This window comes from Rhipicephalus microplus, chromosome X (genome assembly GCF_043290135.1).
Source record: "Rhipicephalus microplus isolate Deutch F79 chromosome X, USDA_Rmic, whole genome shotgun sequence".
Lineage (NCBI taxonomy): Eukaryota > Metazoa > Arthropoda > Arachnida > Ixodida > Ixodidae > Rhipicephalus > Rhipicephalus microplus.
Genome location: NC_134710.1, coordinates 212,265,847 through 212,283,898, shown reverse-complemented (window position 1 = coordinate 212,283,898; position 18,052 = coordinate 212,265,847). Strand labels below are relative to the sequence as shown.

Below are 18,052 nucleotides of genomic sequence, written 5' to 3'. Positions count from 1 at the left end.
TCCTCACCTTCAACGAACAAAACGCAATCTTTTGGGAGCCTGTGGCTTCTGGGAACTTATGGCTCATATTAGCAAGAAGCCTGTTCTCTTTCTGATAGACAAGTCTGTAAGAAACTAATAAGGTAAATAGGTTGGTGTTAGCCTGTTTTTACATGAGCACAATTATAGTTATGAACATATGTATCCTGGCCAGTAGACAGAAACTTTATACTGGAGTTCTGTCTTCTCTATATTGGTGATCTGGCATATGTTTGTGCACATCATGTGTCATCATCATCATCAGCCTGACTGTGTCTAATGCAGGAGAAAGGCCTCTCCCATGTTCTGACAGTCAACTCGGTCCTGTGCTTGCTGCTTCCATTTTGTTCACGCAAACTTCCTAATCCCATCTGCCCACATAACTTTGTGCACTCCCTCTAACCCGCTTGCCTTTTCAGGGAATCCAATTGGTTATCCTTAATGACCAGTGGTTATCCTGCCTACCCGATAGATGCCCGGCCCCCGTTCAATTCTTTTTCTTGATTTCAACTATGATACCCTTAACCTCGGTTTGTTCCCTGATCCACTCTGCTCTCTTTTTGTCTCCTAAGGGTACACCTACCATTTTTCTCTTTATCGCTCACTGCGTCATCTTCAATTTAAGCTGAACAAGCCTCCAGGTTTCTGGTTCGTAGGTAAGTACCGGCAAAATGCAGCTGTTATATACTTTCCTCTTGAGGGATAGTGACAATCTATCAGTCATAACTTGAGAGTGCTTGCTGAATGTGCTCCACCCATTCTTAATTCTTCTAGTTACTTCAATCTCGAGGTTCAGCTCCATGGTTATTACCTGTCTTAAGTTGACGTGGTCTTTTACAACTTCAAGTGCACTATCACCTATCTTGAAGCGCTGTTCTCTTCTGAGGTTGTTGTACATTATTTTCGCATTCTGCAGAATAATTTTAAGACCTACCTTCCTGCTCTCCTCGTCTGATTCAGTAACCATGAGTTGCAATTTGTCCACTGAGTTACTCAAAAATGCAATATCATCCGCAAAGCGCAGGTTACTTAGGTACCCTCCACAAACTCTTATGTAACCCTTTCCATTCTAGGCCTTTGAAAACCTCTTGTAAGCACGTGGTAAATAGCATAGCGGAAATTGTATCCCCTTGTCTTACACCCTTCTTGATTGGGATTCTGTCGCTTTATTTATGGAGCACTATGGTGGCTGTTGATTCTCTGTAGATTTCTTCCAGGATGTTTATGTTTAATCAGGGCATGCTTTGTCAATGCCCTGATTCCGCAGTGTCTTCATGACTGCTGATATTTCTATTAAAGAAATGCCTTCTCGTAATGTATGAAGGCTATGTATAGTGGTTGGCTGTATTCTGAGCATTTCCCTATAACCTGATAGATGGTATGAATGTGGTCAATTGTTGAGTAGCCTGTTTGAAATGCTGCTTGTTCCTTTAGTTGTCTGAATTCTAATGCTGCCAGAATTCTGTTAGCAATTACCTTTGTAAATACCTTGCACATGACAGAGAGCAAGCTGATCAGCCTCTAATTCTTCAAGTCCTTGTCATCTCCTTATGCATTAAGATGATGTTAGCATTCTTCCAAAATTATGGTACCCTCCCCATCAGGAAACACTTTGTGAACAGGGTGGCTAGTTTATCTAACACAAGCTGTTCTCCATCTTTCAGCAGATCTGATGTTACCCGAACTTGAAAAGCAGCTTAGCTTCTCTGCGTTCCCTCCAAGGCTTTTCTGACTTCTTCTGTCATTATTGGCGGGATGTCATATAGAATACTGCTAGTTCTTACATTACGGTCGTGGTGTTTTCTGCTACTGTACATATCTCTGTAAATGTTCTCTGTTATTTTAACTATCCTATTCATATGGGTAGTTACTTTGCCTTCCGTGTCTCTTAGTGCATGCATCTGGTTTTTGCCTATCCCAGGTTTCCTCTTCACCACTTTGACGCTTCTTTCGTTCTTTAGAGCATGTTCAATTTTCTCCACATTGTACCTCCTTATATCGGATACCTTACGCTTATTAGTCAACTTTGAAAGCACTGCCAGTTCTTTTTTGTCTGTTGTGTTTGAGACTTTCATGCTTTGATGTTTCTTAATGAGACTCATTGTCTCCTGGGACAGCTTGCCAGTGTCCTGTCTAAGTACCATACCTCCAACTGCTACTGCACCCTCCGTAATGATACTTGTCAGGTGATCACTCAGTTAGTCAACGCTAAGGCTGGTTACCTCGATAAGAGCCGAGTATCTATGCTGAAGCGAAACTTTGAATTCCTGTACTTTCCCTCTCAGTGCTAGCTCATTGATATGCTTCTTAACTATCAGTTACTGTCGTTCTTTTTTCAAGTCTAGGCGAATTTGACACCTTACCATTCTATGGTCACTGCATCCTATCTTGTCAAAAACTTCCACATCCTGAACGATGCCTGGATATGAACTCAGCATAAAGTCTGTTTCGTTCTTACTTTCACTGTTCCACTTACGATTCCTTCATTTTCGGTAGAAGGTATTCAAGAAACGTAAATAATTGTGTTCTGCAAATTTCAATAATAACTCCCCTCTGGTATTTCTAGTACCTATGCCATAATCTCCTACTGCCTGATTTCCAGCCTGCTTTTTCCCTACCTTAGCTGTCATATTGCCCATCAGTATAGTATACTGTTTTTTCACCCTACTCATCGCTGATTCCACGTCTTTATAGAAGCTTCTAACTAGTATGTCATCATGGCTGGATGTAGGTGCGTAAGCCTGTACCACCTTCGTATTGTAGTATTTCCTATTGAGTTCTATTACTATACCTACCACCCTTTAAATAATGCTTTAGTATTCTGTTATGTTACCAGCTATTACTATACCTACCACCCTTTAAATAATGCTATAGTATTCTGTTATGTTACCAGCTATATTTCTGTGGATAAAGAACCCTATGCCGAGTTCTCTTCTGTCAGCCAAGCCATGATTCCAAAAGACATGCTCATTCTGTAGCACTGTATATGCCTCATATGTCCTTCTAACCTCCCTGAGCCCTATTACATCCCATTCAACACACTCTATCTCCCCGAATAGTACAGCTAGATTTGTCTGACTTGATTAGGTTCTGGCGATAAACGTTGCCAAAGTCATGTTCCAATGACGGCCTGTCCAAACGCAGAGATTCTTAGCAACCTCGGCTGCTTTGCAGATCTGACCACCGCCGTGGTCAGCTGCTTTACAGCCGCTGCGAACTGAGGACTGTGTTTTAATTGACGTATCATATGGGAGGTAGTGGGAAAATACTGCACAGGGGGGCCAATTCTTCTCTGATGAGGGAGTGCGTTACTAGTGGTGGTCACTGGTGAGGCCGCCCACTAGACCTCTTAGGGCAGTACCATCATCATGCAGATTTTTTTTTTAATCCAAATGGAAAATGCTTGGCACCGGGATTCGAACCACGGACCTCTTGCACGCGAGGCTGATACACTAATCACTATGCCGTCGCTGCTATTGAATGACATGTATATACATTTACAAATGTAATAATATCCTTGAGGTGGGAGGTCGAACCTCCCTAGCCTCCTGCTAGCTTCGCCACTGAACTGGTCTTTTGAAATCTTCGCTTTCTTCGGGTTTAGCCCAAACACTATTAGTTCTTCTGCACATACATAACCCCAGTGATAATTGGAAAAGAAAAGCGCTGCCCACAGTCTTTTTGAAGAGTTGTGATAAAAATTTCTTTACCAACTAATCAAACATGTCAGCCTCCAAGCTTACAGCAAGTTTTCATGAGCAGATATCTGAATGAAAGAACGAAAGGATAAAACTAAATACAGGCTATCTTGCAAGGCTACATTATTATCCTTTTCAAGTGACAAACTCGTTCAAAAACTGCTTTCTTCTATCAAACTGCGTCGCCCCTACTGGTTTTTCTCTGGGTATTGGTACTTTCCCCCTTACATTTTCCTCAATCAGCGTGCGTAGGTTGGAGTTGCCTATGAGGGATCACTTACCCGAAGTAATTATTTTTTGGAAGATTTCGAGGTGTTTGCGTCTTCTGATAGAAATAAAGAAGTCCTGTGTGAAGTAAATGTCATTCACTAAATTGATAATTCTGTCACCAGTCCGCAGAGAAAGTCGCATTCTTGGAAGTGCGTGCAGCAAATGCCTGCGTGTGTCTCTGGCTAATTGCTCCTTCTAAGCTAGCTTTATCAGCCATGCGTCCCTATGTTAATATTTTTGGGAAGAAAAAAACCATAAATGTGAAATTGTACCCTGCTCTATTGCATGTGCGATGCACAAATTGTGGCTTACAGCACCACTTAAAACATTATTCATGCTTTCTAAGCTTTTATTGTTTCTAGATGCCAGTGAACAAGAACTGGTTGTGAAAGGAAGCTGCATGAAGGGGTAAACTCTGAGAAAAGACACGCTCGGGCTGCTGGCTACCTGTCTTTAGAGCCAGGTTCTGTGAAGCAAGGTGGCGTCACTTGATCATAATGTTGTAGCATGTCGACTCCTACACCCTTGTCTGCAGTGGTGGGCCTTGTGTAAAATAGCGCAAAAGAAATTCAGGAAGTGTAGTTGCAATGGCAATTCATCCTAATATTTATGGATTCATGTCGTTATTGCTGTCAACAGCACTTTTCCAAATGAAGAAAATGCCAGAGACATAAGGGAATATACGTGTACTATCAGCATCAAATGAAATGCAAACAGTGACAAGTAATAGAAACCATATAGTATGCTTTATCCACTCATCACGATTGATAGGCGCACATCAGCTCTGTTTGGTAGCACTGCGCATGTCCGCCGTGATGTCTCGACAGGACGCTCTAGAAATTGCAGGTACTTGCGGCTGTTTGTGTTTCATTTGATGCCGATAATACTAATGCTTCTTTCCATTTGTCTCAATGATCACAAATGCAGTTCAGCCGTGATTTGCCAAAAGTATTTATTTTTATATCCTCCTCATTCCTTTGTTTTGATTTCTTGCTTCTGCCGGTGAGCGTATTGGCAATAACAGCATCCCCAGAGCATTACCGGAGCTTGACTCCGGTAATGTCGACGTCCTTTAAACGAGCCTGCCTCGTACCGATTCTGCGGCTGATTTTACTCGTGTTCTGCCGCTGTTTCGCAAAAAAACAATATGTGACTTTGATGGTTTTGATTTCATGGTACATTTCTTCTCATCGGAACCCACTCACCTGCTCTTCTGATGCGTGCCGTATTCCAGGGGTGGATTGAGTAGTTATGCATGGCTCTGCTCTCGCTGCTCTTCCACAATTTTCTTCACAGCATCGGGCCTCTGCTTGAGTTCTCCAAAAAGAAAATGGTGTTAATGAAATTGGAAATTAAAAACACGAGCAATCATAAACAGTATTCAGGAATGCGACATCGTAAAAGAAAACGACACTTTGCTTTCCGTGCATTGGAGCAAGGCTTCGTTCAAAAAAAGCTGCTGCCACCGCGAAAGCGGGGAGGGATCCTTGCACACTCAATGAAATGCAATCCTCCTTCTATGTGGTGATCTTCGAGGCAAGGTTGAAAGTCTACAACTAGATTAAAAGTGGCAATCATGAAAACCACGGCATCACTTCATCGCGGCCAAACAGTGGCTGATTCTATGCGTGTGGTGACGTGTGGTGGCACTTTCTTATTGGCCGAGAGCAATCTGATTCATGACGATATTCCTTCAGCACTGAGTCTGAGGCATAAGAATTTGAGTAGGAGATACGCAGTCTACGCTTTATCTCCACTAATAACTTTTCTTTTCACACCCTACCAGAACTGGACGCGTTCTTCAATGGTCTGCTCATTCCACCTCAACTGCATACTTATTGTTAGCGTACCTTTAAGGCCTCTAACTGAATGTGCATATTGGACGCCCAAGCAGGAGAGTTAGACCAGAAAAAATCTATACACTCATGTTTCACTTACTACCTCGTAGAAAAAGTGGATCATGAACGTCAAGCTCACTGTCGGCTCCAATGAGGCGGTAAGCTACAATGACACTTCATAATCTGCTAACAAAGCTCAAGATTTTGCATTTGTTGGTTCAAGTGAACGGGTTGTTGTGGCTACATGAGAACGTATTAGCATATTGTCTAGTACGTATATCATAATCTGAATAAGACTTTAAATAAACACCCACAAAGGGCTAAAATGTATGAAATGCCTAGCATTGCAATTTGAAATATTTTTCTTATTTCATACATCAGTCAATTTTAAAGGCGATTAAGTGCAGGTATTGCAATGACATAAACCAGCCTTCAAAAAGACTGAAGTCTCGACAATTCTTAAATCTGACAATTAGAAAGTCTAGAATGTCGTTTCACAGTTATGCACCAACACATGTTGACTGGAGTGGTTCCTTCAAGGAAAAAAATGGTATAGACAAGTTATGCCATTGTAGGTCATGACCACACCTATTAAGAAAAATGAAAGGAAGAAAAGTGCGATGAAGACAGTCATGTGCGGGCAGGGCTTGACATTAGAGATGTCTGTGGGTCATGTGTTCGAGAACCAGGGTACAGAGTGCAGTCGATGGCGAAAATGTATGACCGGAGAGGGACAGTTCGTTTTTTAATGAGCGTGCGGCATGTTATATGTGAAATATATAGAACCCATTTTTATTTTTTCACAACCATTGTTCACAATCAAAATTTGCACTGGTGTGCATGTGGCAATAGGGTTTGACAGAACGAAGATTTGAATGCATCATTACCATTCACAAAAATGTAGGCATAGTATGCAGATTTGATGAATGCAATAAATAATTTGGAACAATACTTTTTATGGCAAAATGAAAAAAACCATTTACATGTCTACCTTGTCGTTTTCTTTTATGTGATTGGATGTAATTTGCAAACTTCGTATATTTCGTGGAAACTAGACAAGTGACTGGCAACATCCATTTCTTCTTTCACATTTTTTCTATCTAACCTTGTGGATTTCTGGTGGGTCGTTTGATGCATGAATGTGCAAGACGGCTTTAGTTCACTGTATTGCCAAATCAATCAAGAGATTGGTCATACGCTTGCCCAAAACAGACAAATTGCTTTTTACATGCGAGGCAGCTTAGGGCAGGGGCCTTGTGCCTCGCTTGTTCCCACTGCGTTCGCACCCCCCTACTGCACATGAGCATTCCCTCCCTGTTTCTCTCTCCTTCCCTAGAGCCCCCCTGTCTCTCCCAAGTCAGCGCTGAAAGAAGGGCCACAGGTAACGCTGACTGACGCTGCCCAGACAATGGGTGTCGAAGCGTTTGAATTCGTCCATCATGTTCATGTACACGTTGTCACTCTTTTGGTGGAAGTGATAGTCACCAGCAGTGGTAATAAGGTGGATGTTTTGAATGTTGTTGCACGTGCTTAAGGCGACATGAACGAGTGTCTGTGGGTGTCGCTCACCTTCTCACCGCGCCTTTGCATCCACACATAGTTCTCTTTAGCAGGAGATAATGTAATTTTTTGCACTCTAATACTACTACTAATAATATTAATAATATTAATCACTATATATACCGTCACGAGGGCCTCGAAAATATATTTGCCATGTGTGCGGTCCTATCTAGTTATGCTGCTGCTGTATTTGTAATTGGTCGGTTATTTAAACACTCCACTTTTATAATTTCTGGCAAATACTCCTGGTGAACCTTTAATTATTTAAAAAATTCAAGCATTATTTTTGTTTTATGTCACTTAGTTATCTAAACTTCACTGTCACGTGCAGAAGCCATAACATCTGCTATTGATGATGCTTTTACATGTGTAAAATATAACTCATTTTCAGTCTGCAAGAGCTTGTTACTGCTTTACATTATAACAACACCCATTTACTTTTATTTAAATGCATGCCTAACCAGTTGAATGGCTTGTTGGTTAATTATAAGGGAGGATACAGTATAGAAAATCAATGCATATAAGGAGAGGTACGAAAAGTAGGCACAGTGTAAATAGCAGCCTCCTACAAGTGCTGTTAAAGAGCATTTGCAGAGAGTGTGCTCACAAAACTCTCACATGGGTAAACCACTAGGTAAAAACAGTACCAAACTTTCCTTACCAATTTATTCTAACTCTTCTGGGGAATATTTCTGTTAGTGTTGAATGTCGGGTGTATTTATAGAATACCATCTTGTAAATATGGCTGGTTTTTCATGCAAGCAAGTTTTGTGATGTAATTCATAACGTTCAAAATACTTTCTTTTATTGATTGTTTCTGCAGGTTGCTAAGTGAGTGACAGCTACACATGTGGCGCTTAACAGAATGCCCCACGAGTCTGATGCAGCACTTAAGTAATATGTATTTTTTAAAATAAAAACTTCAGTTTTTCATTTACTCCACCCCTCCTTTCTTTCATTCAGAGCACGGGTCTCATTCTAGCAGTCTTGATACCTTCAGGTAGTATGTGAGGGATTATTGGTCAACTGCCAACATGTAGTAAGATTATGTGCTATATGACGGCAACAGGCAAAAAGAAGAGGACTGCGACTATGATGACGGGGCCGGTCAGCGCAGTACTATCGTGACTACGGTGGCGGAACCCATAAGTGCAGTACTATCGTTAAAGAGAGGGGGCCAGTCAAGATAGCAATGCAGCTATAACGACGGGTCCTGTTACCGTAAAGCAATGACTACGGTGAGGGGGCCTGTCACTGCAGTGTAATGGTAAAAATTAGCGGCCGTTGCCATAAGTTTGTAGTCGTTTTAGACACCACCATCTAGCTCTTCTGGTGGTGTAGTGGGTTGCTGTTGCGCTGTTTGGAAGTGGTCGTGCCGCAGGTTAACTTGAATCCCGTTTTCTTACTTTTTACTTTTTTTTTAGGGAATGCTTGAAGAATCACATTACTGCTCCCAAGGAGTGGTAATTTTGCTTTTTTACAAGAAAATAATGTCGCTGTTTGTGCCCATTGTTAGAGAGCCCTACCGCATTGATTTTTCTAAGTGCAGTGGGTACGTTATTGGTGTACTGCAAATGATGCGTTGTTGTGCGACTTCAGTTCGAATCGCGCTGACCAACTGAACTTTTTCTTTCTTTTATGCTTTCAATATTCTTTTGAGTAATGTTGCCTACTTAAAAAAATATTCGCATAGGGCAACATTCTACAATGGAGTGATAGGAGCAGCCGCTGGCCGGCAAAAACTTGGACGATCAGCTGAGTCGAATGTGGTGGCTTTAATAATGATGGTTTTCACCACAATCAGTAAAAGTGCATGCACAGACTTTACCTCATTGAGACAATTGATACAGCTATAATGATTTAATTCTGAGGTGGCCTGTTAAAACAACTCTGCTTATAGTGACAGGCCGAATATAAGGCTGCTGTTTCTGCTCTTCCAGAAGTGATTGGAGAAGTTTTTTTTTATTGCTGTACGAAGTGGCTGCATTCGAGCTCCTTATGGCTGCCTTTCCTCAGCATAGGATACATCAGTGCTGCTAGATGCATGCTCATTTTTTTATATTTTCTTGTTTCATTGGCTCCATCACACCTTGTAATTTACCCAAGCCCGAAGTCACACCAGCCTGAACTTGAATGGATAGATGAAAACGACTTCATTGAAAGTCTCACGATGTTTACAACCTGTTTTTCGTGTTAAAATTTGGATTCCTCAATCAATGGGAATTTGGGAAGCGTGTGCATTTAAACCTGGAAGTTTTGGTATGGTGCCCACTGTTTACTGTATGGTTATGACGTGAGGCTTGGGTTGCGCGTGTTGTACATGTTGTTCCAGCAGTGGTTGCTTCTTAGTGAAGCCCCGACAGTTCTACTGCCACACCATGAGCTCGTTAGTGGAGCTGGCCATTGTGGTGTTCAGCGTATGCGCTATCTGAGATAGGGCTATTGTGAATGACGGTAGGGCCCACAGGAGGCATCATTGAGCGGCCTTGGCGAAGGCCTATGCGAGTCTTGAATTTGTCGATGTGAAATTCTACCCTGTGTGTGCAGGCGGTGAGGTTGTTGACCGCAACGCCGATGTTGCGGATCGCACATTGAATGTCAGTGAGCAGTTTTCGCATTTCTTCTTGTTCATTCCACCATTCAATTATTGTGGCCTGTTTTATGCACCCAAGATTGTCATGCCATTCAGGTTCGGAGCTGGTGGCCGCTGGTTTATTTGCGGTTAGCGCTTCATCATCGTTAACGCTCCCAACATGAGTTTCAACTGAAATAGGCGTATGTATAGATGACTGCACCATCGACTGCTTAATCTCATGGATTTCTTGTGTTAACTGCTGCACTACCGTACGTAAGTGCGCATTTTCGTGCTGTACTGCTTCTAATGCCTCATCTTTAGGGTTCTTCTTATTGTAAGGTTCTTAGGCAGTAGCTCCTTGAGCGCCACGTCTTTGCGTGCCCTTAACCGCATCTTTGAAGCTCTCGTTGTCAGGTAGATCTGGGTTCTGATGACCAGTTTGCTTCGGACGCCGCGGCGACCTGGAACGAACATGACTCCCGGGACCGGCTCTGAAGCCGGCTCTGCCGGTGAGATCAAGGGCCTGTTGACCACACCTAGCTTTGAGAGTGGGAGCTGGAACAGGAAGGCAGTGTGTACTGTTCATCATAGTTCGGCTGCTGTAGCTCGAGCGCGGCCTCCGCTGCAGCCCTTTGTCGGTCACCGCGTCGTTTTTGACAAGATAAGGTGTCTTGAATCAAGCCTTGCAGGTCTTGTCTGTAGTGGGATGGGCTCCCCGGGAGAGGCGACACGTTGGCATGTATTTGTGATTGGAGTCTGGGTTCGAAGCTCCTCAGCCTCTACAGACATGGTCTTTGGGGTTTGGGCAGACGTCCATGCGATGACCAAGACGCCCGCACTGGTGGCACACGTTGATCTTCTTTCTGTACATGGTGCACCTCAGCATAGCACCCCCGTAGTACACGCATGTTGAGACCCGGCCACCGTCGAAGGTAATGATGATCGAAGCACATGCATGTTGAAACGAAGCACATGCATGATAAACCATGATGCTTCTGAACTGGTATACAGGGCTTTGTTCTGAAGGTACATATAGCGAAGAAGCAGTTGGCAAACCACAATTTCTTCAAGAGGTCTGATCAGCAGTAAATGTCCGATAAACTTGTTGACCTTATACTTCTGCTTTCTGTTCATTGCATACATTTAGGGTTTAAAAATGCTTAAGAAATTTTTAAATCTGATAAAGTCAATGCAAAATCCCCTCACTCTCAGTCACTTCACCCATCTGAGAACTTCTGATAATTCAAACTTCTTGATAATTCAAACAAAATTGGGAGGTCTCTTCGAATTTGAATTAACAACAGTACTAGAAAGTGCTGGGATCACAAGAAACAAATTTAACATGCCAAAATCGACGAACCGAAGGGTCGATCACCTGTGATCGATTTGAATAGGCACGGTAAGGAAAGATTTAATACAATGAAATCTGCCTGCCCAGCGCTGTATCAGTTGGAAATCATCTGGGAAAGGTCTTCATCTTACATTGGACGTAAAAGAAGGTTGATAGTTATATCCCCAATGAATGAACACAATTATCATTTAAAAACATAATAATACTTGAAAGAATACTGAGCACAGAAAATAAAAAATAGCGTGATTTGAACCGAAGTTGGACACCAACGACACTGCACCACGAAATCCACAGGGCTGTCTTACAACCGCCGTAGACAGCGACTTGATTTTTTTCTGGAGAAAAGCAAAATTACGACTCCTTTGGAGAAGTCACGCCACTGCCAAAATAAGAGTTGAAAATTTGCCGGCATGGCTACTAGCAACGCTGACTAACACTCCCAAGTTTAAATGCACATAGTGGGGGCATTTATAAGATGCTTCTTCATCACCCTGTACATAAACATCATCAGATAGTGTTCTTTATCTTGACTGTTTATGGAGATATTTATTGAGTCTCTTTGGTGGTTTGGTAGTGATCTGAATCGGCCATGTCTTCCAGGTCTAATAAAGATGTGTAAAGCACTACGTTGCAAGATAAATTTGAAGCAATCCCCAAAAAAAACGGACGTGCAGAAAAACAGCGACTGCATTTCTTCTCGTATGATTGCACAGCTGGATCATGGCTCGCAATGAGGTGTCAGCAGTAGGGTTATGGGGGATGGCTGTAGGAGAGTTTTCCTGCTGGAGCCACGTAGATTCGATCTCGTACGGGTGCTGGTATATAGCTTCAATGTCAGCAACCTGTAGCAGGGTCTTTTACTGTCAAAACATTGGAGGCAACAGGCTCGATGCTTTTGAGATGACGACACATTTTGTCCGACTCGGCCATGGAAGCATCGACACGTCGACAGAGTGAGAGAACATCCTCTATTTAAAAGGTATAAGACTCGCTGATTTGTTGTGTGCGAGCGTGTCCTCTTCGCCAGGCGGCATGAAACTGCCGGAATACCGAAGACTAGTCATAGATGTTCTCTGAAAGCATTTCATTTGGAAAAGTCAATCTGGTGGTTAAAAAAAACTATAAGTCTGCCATGCTCATAAGATAGAAAGAGACGTGGCGGAGCTTTTGCAGATTATCCCAACAATTTGCCGCATTCACGGTATCATATTGGTGTAGCCAATCGGACATGTCCTCATTGCAGAGTCAAGCAAACAGAGCTGGCGATCCAAGAGAGAGGATCTACGGCAGTAACAGCCTGATAGTAGATGAAGAACTTTCTGAGAGTTTGACCTGCAATATGCTGGTGAACAAGTGGCCCAAACAGCGACCTGAGGGAAGCTTCTGGAGTTAAAGCAGGCAAGTAGAGACGAGGAATTGAGGAGCAACCTCCACCGCTTATGACATAGTGATTTACACGCCTTCTTTAGGCCTGAAAATGTGGCTAAAACAGCCACATTCGAGCCAGAGATATGACTTGAGAGATTTATCCTCACATACTATGAAGATGAAGAACAATATCTGATGATGGTTGTGTGCAGTTGATAGAGAAGCATCTTACAAGTGCCCACAATATACATACCTCATAAAGTAAACATGTGAATGGCCATGGCTGTAGCTCTGTCAGGAGAGCATCATGAATGTTATTCGAAGGTCACAAGTTCGGTCTCTGCCAGCGGCAAGTTATCTATTCGTCCAGGTTTTTTTACGTTTACGTTACAGTTACTACTTGTAATAGCATCCCCTATATTTTCCTTGGCATCGTTGCCTGTCAGTTCTTATTTACATTGGGTTGAACAAAAAAAGTTAGCCCTTAAGTTTTTACTTTTTTTCATTTATTGCACCTGTGTCACATGTAGTTTCTTGTTACCATACCTAAGACTAGTATGGTTCGCATATTTTTTTATATTGTGACATGAACGAGCAGAAGGCATGAACCTCATACGCATTATTGCGCATAATCTGAATTTTACTGTGTTGTACATTCTTTCATATAATATATTGTTATGCATATGTGATTTGGGTATGAGCCTCTGGGTAGCAGGGAACAGGCAGATTAAAGAAGAGGACGTTCGGCTAGCGAGATAGGCCTCCGGTGTACGACCCCTTCAAGTCTACCAGTATGCCACAGCGTAATAAACACATTATTAAACGTAACAGAGTGGTGGAGGTGCTGGGTACAGCACGTCGACGAACCACGGAGCCACAGCTGTTTGAACTTCGTCGGAGCCATCGTCCTGCTGGTCTGCCACCGACAACAACTGCCATGACCGAGAGCGAAGGCCACGGCTTCTCAACCACGCAAAGGTCAGTGCCGGCTGCACCTAGGTATCGCTATATGGAACCCCGTCCGTTCGCGGGAAGAGCAGGGGAAGATTTGAATATGTGGCTGACAGATTAAAACAGGGTGAGCCAGTACAACGGCTGGGATCCCATCAACCAACTGGGAAAAGTCGCGCTTTTTCTTACGGAAACTGTTTTGATGTGGTACGAAAGCCACAAAGACTCCTTAACAACGAGGGATCATTTCGCGGAAGAACTCAAGAAATGTTTCGGCGACGCTGATTCGAAAAAGAAAAGCGCGGAGCGCACGTTGGCTCAAAGAGCCCAGACTCCTGGAGAAATGTGTACCGCCATCATAGAGAAGGTTCTGATGCTCTGCAAGATCATAGACCTGTATATGCCTCAAGAGGACATGGTTGGACACCTTCTGAAGGGTATAGCAGAGGACGTCTACAATTTTTTTATAGGCAGGAAAGACCTCACTTCCGTCTCCGCCGTCTAACGTCACTGCCGCACTTTCGAGAAGCTAAAGACCCGTCGCATTGCCCCGAAATTTGGTCGGCTGGCAAGTGTCACAACGATCGCCAGCGTCGTTGTAAGCCCGCCTGCCGACCTTGCCGCTACTATCAGGGCAATAGTGCGCGAAGAGCCACAGCGACAAGACACACTGGTCGACGACACCATCCATCATCCGCCTAACTGTTCATCTCACTACCCGGCGCCGTTTGCTCCTCTGCCACCATCGGTATGTGCAACGGATTTTAGCGAAGCTGGAACTTCCTGGCCAGGCCGGGACTCATTCGCGCCTGACCAGTGGTATGACCGACGCCTTCGTCCAGCCCCGCTCCACAGATGTGGGTAGTTCCCGTTCAGTAAGCTGCTCCACTCCGTTCGGGTAGGCAAACTTACACAGCGGAGCGCTCTCAGCAGTGGTTCGGGGAACGACCCCTGCCCATCTGCTACAACTGTGGCGTTAAAGGCCACATTGTTAGGTACTGCAACTACCGGCAGCTGCCAAGGTTTGATCGCTCACCGAGATCTCACCTGTATGGCTTTACACGAGCACCAACGTTCTCTGGAAGCGCATCCCACGAGATACCAAGGCCGCTGCGACACCGTTCTCCGGCATCCCACGAGATACCAAGGCCGCTGCGACACCGTTCTCCAGCCTCTGACCCCAGTTTGACACCCCGCCAGCCCCCCTCGCTCCAAATGGTCGCCGTCTCCTAGGCGCCGCTACCCTTCACTGCCGCCAGAAAACTAGTCGGCGTGACCGCTGGAGATGAGGTCGCTGGACAGTCTTCGATTTCCACAGAAATGCCTCCTTTAATTTGCATGTTTCGAAATAAGGTTCCTGTGCTAATCGACGGTGTCTCAACAATGGCCTTAGTGGACATAGGTGCAACCATATCAGTGATGAGTCTAGCATTTAAACTCCTTCTTGGATGAAAGGTCATGTTCTGTTTGGATCGTGCTGATACATTTCGTGGAGTGAGCAGAGATGTCTACAACCTGTTGGTGTCTGCACAGTGACTGTTAGTTTGGGTGGCCAGAATTTTATCGCTGATTTTGCTGTTCTCTTTCATTCAACACATGATGTAATTCTAGGACTCTATTATCTGAATCTTTGTGGTGTCACTGTCGATTGCCGCACAGGAGAGATTACAGTAGATTCAAATGTTCCAGTAGCATTTATGGAAAGCATGCCCTGTATGGAAAGCACCGTTTGCGTGTCCATGGACACAACTGTACCACCCTTGTCTGCCAAGTGTGTTCCTGTCGTCAGTTCCCCTGCAATCGAGACGACATTTGATGCCACTGTAGAGCCCATTCACCTCAGCTGCATAAATAAAAATGTTCGAATACCCTATTGTACATTGTCGCTTGTGCAAGGGCATACTGGTTTGTGGGTGATCAACGGCTCCAATGAACTTTCGGTACTGCCAGAGGGTCTACAACTTGCTAAGATCCGTCAACATGAGGTGTTCTCTCTTGCCATCCTTGCAGAGAGCAGTGATTCTCCGGATAAGCCCGATTCCAATCATTTGCACGCCAAGGACGCCTCCATAATGGCAATGATTGACAAGTCTCTTAGCACCAACGAGCATAATGACCTGGCGAGTATTCTGTGCAAACATATTGGTCTTTTCGATTTCGCACAGCTACAGGCTCCACTGTCATTCCCTGATTCTCGTGTAAAGCACTGCATAGATATGGCATACCATAGACCTCTCTGACAAAAGCCATACCGGATATGCCCGTCGGAATGCGCAGTGATAAATGAACAGGTTGGCGAGATGCTAAAAAAGAATGTGATTCAGAAATCATGCAGTCCGTCGGCCGCTCCCTTAAGGTCAAGAAGAAAGATGGAACATGGCGATTTTGCGTTGACCACCGCCGTCTCTGCGCTATCACAAAGAAGGACGTGTACCCACTACCACGTATTGATGATGCTATAGACTGCCTTTCATCAGCCTCCTACTTTTCGTCTGTTGATTTGAGGTCGGGGTATCGGCATATTCCAATGCATGAGGAAGATAAAGAGAAAACGGCATTTGTTACACCAGATGGTCTTTTTGAATTCAATGTGATGCCCTTCGGATTATGCAATGCGCCTGCAACTTTCGAGCGCTTCATGGACAACATTCTGCATGGTTTGAAGTGGGAAGTATGTATGTGTTATCTGGACGAAGTTGGGATTTTCGGGCGCACTTTCTGTGAGCACAACACGCCTCGACCTCATGCTGAACTGCCTAAGCAAAGCATGCTTGGTGCTCAACTCAAAGAAATGTCGTTTTGGAAAGCACCTAACACTCGTGCTTGGACACTTGGTGAACAAAGATGGAATACGGCCGGATCCTGCGAAAACGGCTGCAGTGGAGGCATTCAAGCAACCTCACTCAGGGAAAGAACTACGCAGCTTTTTGGGCCTCTACTCATACTTCCGTCGATTCATCCTTGGATTTGCCAATATCACGCATCCACTCACGTGCCTGCTTCAGAAAGGCATGCCCTTTGACTGGACTCCGGAATGTATGTCCACTTTTTCTGAGTTGAAGTTCCTTATGACATCCCATCCGATTCTTCGACACTTCGATCCTCTGGCTCCCACAGAACTTCACACAGACGCTAGCGGTGTCGGTGTAGGCGTCGTGGTGTTGGTTTAACGCCTGGATACCAAAGAACATGTCGTTGCTTATGCAAGTCACTCGCTAAGCAAGTCTGAGCGTAAGTCCTACCTGTACGGACGCCCTTTACCATCATGACAGATCGTCATTCGCACTGCTGGTTGGTCAATCTGTGTGACCCATCTGGTCGACTAGCGCGCTGAGCGCTCCGTCTGCAGGAATACAACTTTACAGCTTTCTATAAAAGCGGTCGTCGTCACGCTGATGCAGATTGTCTATCAGGACTACCGCTTCCATCGATGGACTGCGGCACGGGCAACTTCAACACCTACATTGCGCCATTGGACCTGCCATTTTCTGATACCAACGCCTTTAAGATTAAGCAGCAAAGAGACCACACCATACATGAGCTCCTTGCTACCGAGGCAAGACCATCCGCGACTCGCTTCTCCTGCAGATGCGACGGGCTTGTGTACAAAAAGAACTATGCTACGACCGGCTTATAATATCTTCTCGTGGTTCCGAAAAGCCTTCGCGTTTCCGTCTTGCAGGCTATGCTTGATGACCGAACGCCCGGCCATCTAGGCACAGCGAAAACCCTTTGCGGGCTTCAAGAAAGATTTTACTGGACGAAAATGCGCCAGACGACGGAACAGTACGTCTCTAGTTGCAAAGAGTGCCAACGTCGCAAGCGCTCTACCAGTGCTCCTCCAAGTCGACTACATGCTATTCCACCCAATAGAACTCCATTTGAGCAAGTTGGGATTGACCTTCTAGATCTCTTTACGAGGTCTTCTAATGGCAATCGCTGGATAGTCGTATGTACCGATCACTTAACACGGTATGTACCGATCACTTAACACGGTACTACGAGACAGCTGCTATACCATCGGCAACTGTAGCTGACGTGTGTTTATTCATGCTGCGTTGTGTGGTTCTACGGCATGGACCTCCTAAAACTGTTATCAGTGATCGTGGGCGACAATTCACTGCAGACGTGGTGGAAGAGATGCTTCGTTTATGCGCTTCAAGCTTTCGGCACTCTACGCCATATTATCCCCAAACAAATGGCCTGACGGAACGAACTAACAGGGCTCTCACAAACATGCTTTCTATGTATGTTGCAGCAGATTACAAGAACTGGGATGGCGTGCTACCTTTCATCACTTACGCATTTAACACCGCACATCATGAGACTACCAGCTACAATTTGATTTTTTCTTCTGTATGCTTGGCCACCTTGTCATACTCTAGATGCCGTCTTTTCGTTTATAGACCACCACGATTCCGGT

At 44.4% G+C, this 18,052-nt stretch overlaps 1 protein-coding gene across 6 annotated transcripts in view; it reads left to right on the top strand.

Moving 5' to 3' along the window:
* Positions 1–18,052, top strand: part of LOC119183795 (uncharacterized) — an 86,095-nt gene that overhangs the window by 14,861 nt on the left and 53,182 nt on the right. Inside the window, exon 3 of one of the 6 annotated variants that reach the window (XM_075878557.1) lies at positions 8,208–8,317. The exons of the other annotated variants lie outside the window; for them this stretch is intronic. The gene's annotated coding sequence lies outside the window, so the exon portion shown is untranslated. Of the gene's footprint in view, positions 1–8,207; positions 8,318–18,052 lie in introns of those variants that run through there. 6 annotated transcript variants of the gene reach the window in all.